Below are 6,913 nucleotides of genomic sequence, written 5' to 3'. Positions count from 1 at the left end.
TTTTTTGTAAGGGTTTACCACCACTTTAATTCTAAAACATTCACAGCACAGCAACGCCAACATTCGGAAACCTTTATAAAACCAGCTTCACCTGCTGCTTGCAAGTGGTAACATAAATATGAAATGTCATGAAAATGATAAAAAAAAAGGGTTGTTTAGTCCTGCACATAATAGATAAGTAAAGGAAATAAATACAAATATGTTGAACATTTCTTTAAAAGTTTTCTTTTTTTTTAATCCCCAACCCATATACTCTTTCCAATGTAATAAGAAAATCGGTAACCTTCAAAGCTGGGAATTCTCCAGAGATCCTCCTTATATAAGGTGATATTGGATCGTACCTATTCTCCACTGTTCTCTGTTAAGGGCTGAGGGTTATAAACATGAATAAATTATAACATAATAAGATTTCCATTCCACCTTAAGACCCGGATTTCTAATATAACGTGAATTAAAATTCTGAATGATCATCAAAGCATGATTTACAGTTGTACTCTTTCAATTCCAGTCTTCCTTTATATTATTCTCTCAGCGCTTATTGGCAGTTTTGCATTCACATTAAATATTTGGTAACAATATTATGATAAAAATCGTTTGCTCTGTTGCTCCCTCTAGTGAGATTATGGTAAATAAATAGCCATTGCTTATATGCAATCTGAACTCTTTATCTAAAGCTTCTATCAGTTTGCATTACATTGTACTAGAACGAATGTCTCTTAAAATCTGTTTAGGTTTCAAAGACACTGATATGAACTGATCAATCTTTCAAAAGCTATTGTGTTTTTTCCTATTATTAAAGCAGGCTGTTTATACTGAAATATATGGATTCACAATATAAAACGTATTGGCAACACACATATTGGAATTTGTAACTAGGAAAATTTGACAACTTAATTTTAGCTGAACATTTCCAACTTGGATGATAGTTTTTTTTTCACTTGAGATATCCTTCAAATCTATTGCAACCACAAGTATTGAAAAATGGGTACATTAACCACTAACACAATGGGTACATTAACCACTTGCTTACTGGGCCCTTAAACCCCCCTCCTGTCCAGACCAATTTTCAGCGCTGATGCACTTTGAATGACATTTGCGCAGTCATGCTACACTGTACCCAAATAAAATTTTTATCATTTTTTTCCCCCCACAAATAGAGCTTTCTTCTGGGGGTATTTGATACCCTCTGTGGTTTTTATTCTTTGTTAAAAAAAATTAAAAAGATTGAATTTTTAAAAATACATTTTATATTTTGTTATAAAATTTTGCAAACAGGTAATTTTTCTCCTTCATTGAGGTATGCTGATGAGGTGGCACTGATGGTCACTGATAGGTGGCAGTGATGGGTGGCAAAAATGGGCACTGATTGGCACTGGTTGGTTACACTGATAGACAGCACTGTTAGGTGCCACTGATTGGCACCACTGGTGGGCATTGATAGGTGGCACTTGTGGGCATTGATAGGTGGCACTGGTGGGCACTGGCAGGTGGCAATGGCAGGTGGCACAGATGAGACAGAATTGCCTCTTCCTCTTCGGGACCGATGTCCCTTGCACATAAGCTGGTGATCAGCTTATGTGCAATTACTGAGCTTTTGCTTACATCATGTGATCAGCTGTCATTGGCTAACAGCTGATCCCGTAGGCCATCTGCCCCTCACTCGTCTCCATGCCCAGCCCCAGAGTGGACCCGATTGCCTCCTTTTTCTTTTTTTTTTGAAAAGCCAGTGGCATGTGAAACACACCGAAAAACTTCACCCGGTGCCAAAAAAAGTGCACACACACAAAGAGTGAGACACAAAACGTACAATGGGTGTTACGCTGTCCTCCGCTAGGGAAGGAACGTACCCTGATCCCCCGGGGAGTTAGGCTCCAGACGGAGACTGAGATACATCACATGGGTCCATCTGGCCGAAACCAGATGGGCCCCCTTTCTCTAGAGGGTCTGCCGAAACCGACCCACTCAAGTACTAGGTGGGGCTCCCCCGAAGGGAGACAACATGAGAGAGGGTGAACCCAGCCAAAAGGACCTACACCCTACTCATCACACAGTGACAAACGTGTATACACCAAACAAAAAAATACAAAAAAGCGGCAAACACAGGGGTAAATACATAAAAAGTGGGGGAGAAGGAAGTGGTAGAGAGTGAAAAGTGACCATTGTGCAAAACAATGGCCAGCCCTCCATCCAGGAATAAAAAATTCCTCTGTTCTTAGCCAAAAGGCTTGGCCCTAGAGGCAGGTGTAAAAAAAAAGTGTGTATGGGGAAGTGACCATGGTGTCATAAATCAAAGTGACTCTCACTCACAGTGATTGTATGGCACCCCTGAACTGCCACTTCAGGAGCACATTCAACACAGGCTTTTCGTTAAACAACCCAGACCGACCAGCCCAGACCACAGCAGCCCCCACTCCATACAGGAAGGCAAGAAGCTCTGGGGGCTCAACCCTCTCCCCCATCACTCCACCCATTTACATCCAGGAGACACGGACAACTCCTCCTCTAAGCGTAGAAGAAGTTGCCAGCGTACTCTCCGGAATTACCTGGCCGGAGCTAGGTCCACCCCAATATAGGCCAGAAGGCCAAGGACCCGACCTTCTGGCCAGACCCAGTGGTTCTCCATCCTCACCAGGAGCACCCTTTCAGATGGGTCAGACTCGACCATCGGCCGGCTCCCAGTATATATCAGGCAGCTCGGCATAGTCGCTGCTGAAACCGCCCTTCCACGCACTATAACACCATTGGATTTGCTGGCCTTCCCCAACGAGAGTAGCACAGTGCCTCCTCTGGAAACTGATAAGAACAGATACTACACTTGATCTTAGCCAAAAGGACGTGAAGCGAAAAGAGGACCCGATCGCCTCCACTGCTGCCCGCGGCTCCAGAAAGCGGTGGAGGGCACCGGAGTGTGGTGGGAGGGGGCACCCCTCTCCCGCCGCCGATAAAAGTGATCTCACAATGAGACTCACTTTAATCTTGAAGCGGACCGCGGCGGAACAAGAGAATACTGGGGTTATGGCAGCTAGCAGCTGCCGTAAAACAACAATATCCTCCTTCAAAATAGGGACATATATTGACGTGGGGTGGTCCAGAAGTGGTTAAGCATTCAATTTAATACCTAATACATTTTAGCTAACTAAAACCAATAATGTTTGAAGCATATACCCGTCTCCTTCCATGACATCTACTAAGGCCGCGTACACACGGGCGGACTGTTCGCCCAACCTTGTCCGCTGAACAGTGTTTGGGCGGACAGTCCGCTCGTGTGTGGGCTTTCAGCGGACAGTTTCAGCGGACAGTTGGACGGACAAAGTCTTTCGGAAATTCCGAAAAACTGTCCGCTGAAACTGTGTTTGAGCGAACAGTCCGCCCGTGTGTGGGCCTGTCCGCTGTACTTTCGAAATGAGCGGACTGTTCCCGCTCGGAAAGTCCGCCCATTTCGAGCGCGTGTACAGGTAGGCGGGGCCCGCGAAGGAGACGTCGCGGGCTCCGCCGCCTGGAATGGGCTTAAAGGGGAACCCCAACGCCGAAAAAAATCGGCGTGGGGGTTCCCCCAAAGTCCACACCAGACCCTTGTCCGAGCACGCTACCCGGCCGGCCAGGAAAGGGGGGCGAGCGAGCGCGCCCCCCCTCCTGAGCCGTACCAGGCCGCGTGCCCTCAACATGGGGGGTGCCTTGGGGAAGGGGGGGCCGCGCGGCCCCCCCACCCCAAAGCACCTTGTCCCCATGTTGATGAGGACAAGGGCCTCTTCCCGACAACCCTGGCCGTTGGTTGTCGGGGTCTGCGGGCGGGGGGCTTATCGGAATCCGGGAGCCCCCTTTAAGAAGGGGGCCCCCGGATACCGGCCCCCCACCCTATGTGAATGAGTATGGGGTACAATGTACCCCTACCCATTCACCTGTGAAATAAAGTACAAAAAAAACACAACACAGGGGAAAAAATATTTTATTGCACAGCTCCGGGGGTCTTCCGTCTTCGGGGGTCTTCTCGCCGGACTCCTCCGCTATGTGTGTGTAGCTCTTTTACTAGCGGAGGAGTCCGGCTTTCTTGCTCCCCGCCGCCGGCCTCTTCTCCCGACTTCGGGGGTCTTGTCCCCCTCTTCGGTTCTTCTACCGGGCCACCGCGCCTTCTTGTAGCTCTTTTACAGGCGGTGGCCCGGTCTTCTGTCGCCGCTGCCTTCCGTTCTTCTGTCGCCGCCAACCCATGTGACATATACCATGTGACACCGCCCCATTGTCACTATATAAGTGGCAGCGGAGCGTGTCCCTGGCATTCCGGCCGGAGGGAGCGACGTGTCAACATCGCCTGGAGAAGAAGAAGAAGAACAAGAAGAAGAACAAGAACGGAAGGCGGCGACAGCGACAGCGGCGACAGAAGACCGGGCCACCGCCTGTAAAAGAGCTACAAGAAGGCGCGGTGGCCCGGCAGAAGAACCGAAGGCGGCGACAGAAGAACGGAAGGCAGCGGCGACAGAAGACCGGGCCACCGCCTGTAAAAGAGCTACAAGAAGGCGCGGTGGCCCGGCAGAAGAACCGAAGAGGGGGACAAGACCCCCGAAGTCGGGAGAAGAGGCCGGCGGCGGGGAGGAAGAAAGCCGGACTCCTCCGCTAGTAAAAGAGCTACACACACATAGCGGAGGAGTCCGGCGAGAAGACCCCCGAAGACGGAAGACCCCCGGAGCTGTGCAATAAAATATTTTTTCCCCTGTGTTGTGTTTTTTTTTGTACTTTATTTCACAGGTGAATGGGTAGGGGTACATTGTACCCCATACTCATTCACATAGGGTGGGGGGCCGGTATCCGGGGGCCCCCTTCTTAAAGGGGGCTCCCGGATTCCGATAAGCCCCCCGCCCGCAGACCCCGACAACCAACGGCCAGGGTTGTCGGGAAGAGGCCCTTGTCCTCATCAACATGGGGACAAGGTGCTTTGGGGTGGGGGGGGCGCGCGGCCCCCCTTCCCCAAGGCACCCCCCCATGTTGAGGGCACGCGGCCTGGTACGGCTCAGGAGGTGGGGCGCGCTCGCTCGCCCCCCTTTCCTGGCCGGCCGGGTAGCGTGCTCGGACAAGGGTCTGGTGTGGACTTTGGGGGAACCCCCACGCCGATTTTTTGCGGCGTTGGGGTTCCCCTTTAAGCCCATTCCAGGCGGCGGAGCCCGCGACGTCTCCTTCGCGGGCCCCGCCTACCTGTACACGCGCTCTAAATGGGCGGATTTGCCTCCGCCTTACGTGGGCGAGTCCGTTCATTTCAAAAGTTGAGCGGACTGTTTGGCAAACAGTTCGTTGAAACAGTCCGCTCGTGTGTGGGCAAGTCCGCTCATGCAAATTTTGAGCGGACTGTTTGCCGAAACTGTTTGACGAACAAGGTTGGGCAAACAGTCCGCGCGTGTGTACGCGGCCTAACAGTTCTGTACTGGCACCAACATTCTTCATATGCCTATCAGAAGCAATCAGATTATTTTTCTTTCTTTTGAACTAGCAACAACCAAATGGTAGCTGGAACCTAATTGGTGTCTGTTCTTATAAAAACAGACTTTCTTTTAGAAGAGTGTTTATATAGGAGACCCAGAAACCTACCAAGAGCATCGCACAGTGAGAGCATGGCCATTATAATTTGTCTGATGAGACCTGATTGTACAGCTGCATGGAAACAGCACAGAATCCATAGTGTGAATATCACCTGCTCCGATTGGCTGACACTCAGAAAACACAGCTGCAGGAACAGTGACATTCAATTACATATTATGTCAAACATTATATATTACACCCTGTGGCTGCCTTCCTTGTACCTCAAACACAACCGAGAGCAATATGTGCAAACATTTACAGCGGGGAAGGCATTGTAAGATGATAGGCTCACCTGAGCTGTTTTATGCTTTGTTTGAGCATACTTATACTCTATGTGCTTGTGTAAATATACTGCGTGTGTATACAGTATCTCACAAAAGTGAGTACACCCCTCACATTTCAGAACGGAGATGTGGAGCTAGTGTAAAGAGCTACATTTACTGAATGAACGCTACCCCTGCTAGTTGAAGCGCCCCCCCTGGTAACGCATATGGTGAACACTGAGACTTTACAATTCTGCATTGCTGTGCATATATATATTCAGTATATATATATATATACACACACACATACACAGTATCTCACAAAAGTGAGTGCGCCCCTCACATTTTTGTAAATATTTTATTATATCTTTTCATGTGACAACACCGAAGAAGTGAAGAAATGGCACTTTGTTGCAATGTAAAGTAGTGAGTGTACAGCGTGTATAACAGTGTACATTTGCTGTCCCCTCAAAATAACTCAACACACAGTCATTAATGTCTAAACCGCTGGCAACAAAAGTGAGTACACCCTTACGTGAAAATGTCCAAATTAGGCCCAAAGTGTCAATATTTTGTGTGGCCACTATTATTTTCCAGCACTGCCTTAATCCTCTTGGGCATGGAGTTCACCAGAGCTTCACAGGTTGCCATTGGAGTCCTCTTCCACTCCTCCATGATGACATCACAGAGCTGGTGGATGTTAGAGACTTTGCCCTCCTCCACCTTCCGATTGAGGATGCCCCACAGATGCTCAATAGGGTTTAGGTCTGGAGACATGCTTGGCCAGTCCATCACCTTTACCCTCAGCTTCTTTAGCAAGGCAGTGGTTGTCTTGGAGGTATGTGTGGGGTCGTTATCATGTTGGAATACTGCCCTGCGGCTCAGTCTCTGAAGGGAGGGGATCATGCTCTGCTTCAGTATGTCACAGTACATGTTGACATTCATGGTTGCCCCCAATGAACTGTAGCTCCCCAGTGCTGGCAGCACTCATGCAGCCCCAGACACTCCCACCACCATGCTTGACTGTAGGCAAGACACACTTGTCTTTTTACTCCTCACCTGGTTGCCGCCACACACACTTGACA

General features: G+C 49.1%; 1 non-coding gene across 1 annotated transcript; it reads right to left on the bottom strand.

Moving 5' to 3' along the window:
* Nucleotides 1–2,645: 2,645 nt before the first annotated feature.
* LOC143928571 (U2 spliceosomal RNA) lies at nucleotides 2,646–2,845 on the bottom strand. Its single transcript, XR_013262421.1, has one exon. It is a non-coding gene; the product is annotated as a U2 spliceosomal RNA (small nuclear RNA).
* Between the last annotated feature and the right edge of the window lie 4,068 nt (nucleotides 2,846–6,913).

This window comes from Lithobates pipiens, unplaced genomic scaffold (genome assembly GCF_037356315.1).
Source record: "Lithobates pipiens isolate NorthernLeopardFrog02 unplaced genomic scaffold, aLitPip1_a1.2 Scaffold_23, whole genome shotgun sequence".
NCBI lineage: Eukaryota > Metazoa > Chordata > Amphibia > Anura > Ranidae > Lithobates > Lithobates pipiens.
This window is presented reverse-complemented; position numbering and strand designations above follow the sequence as displayed.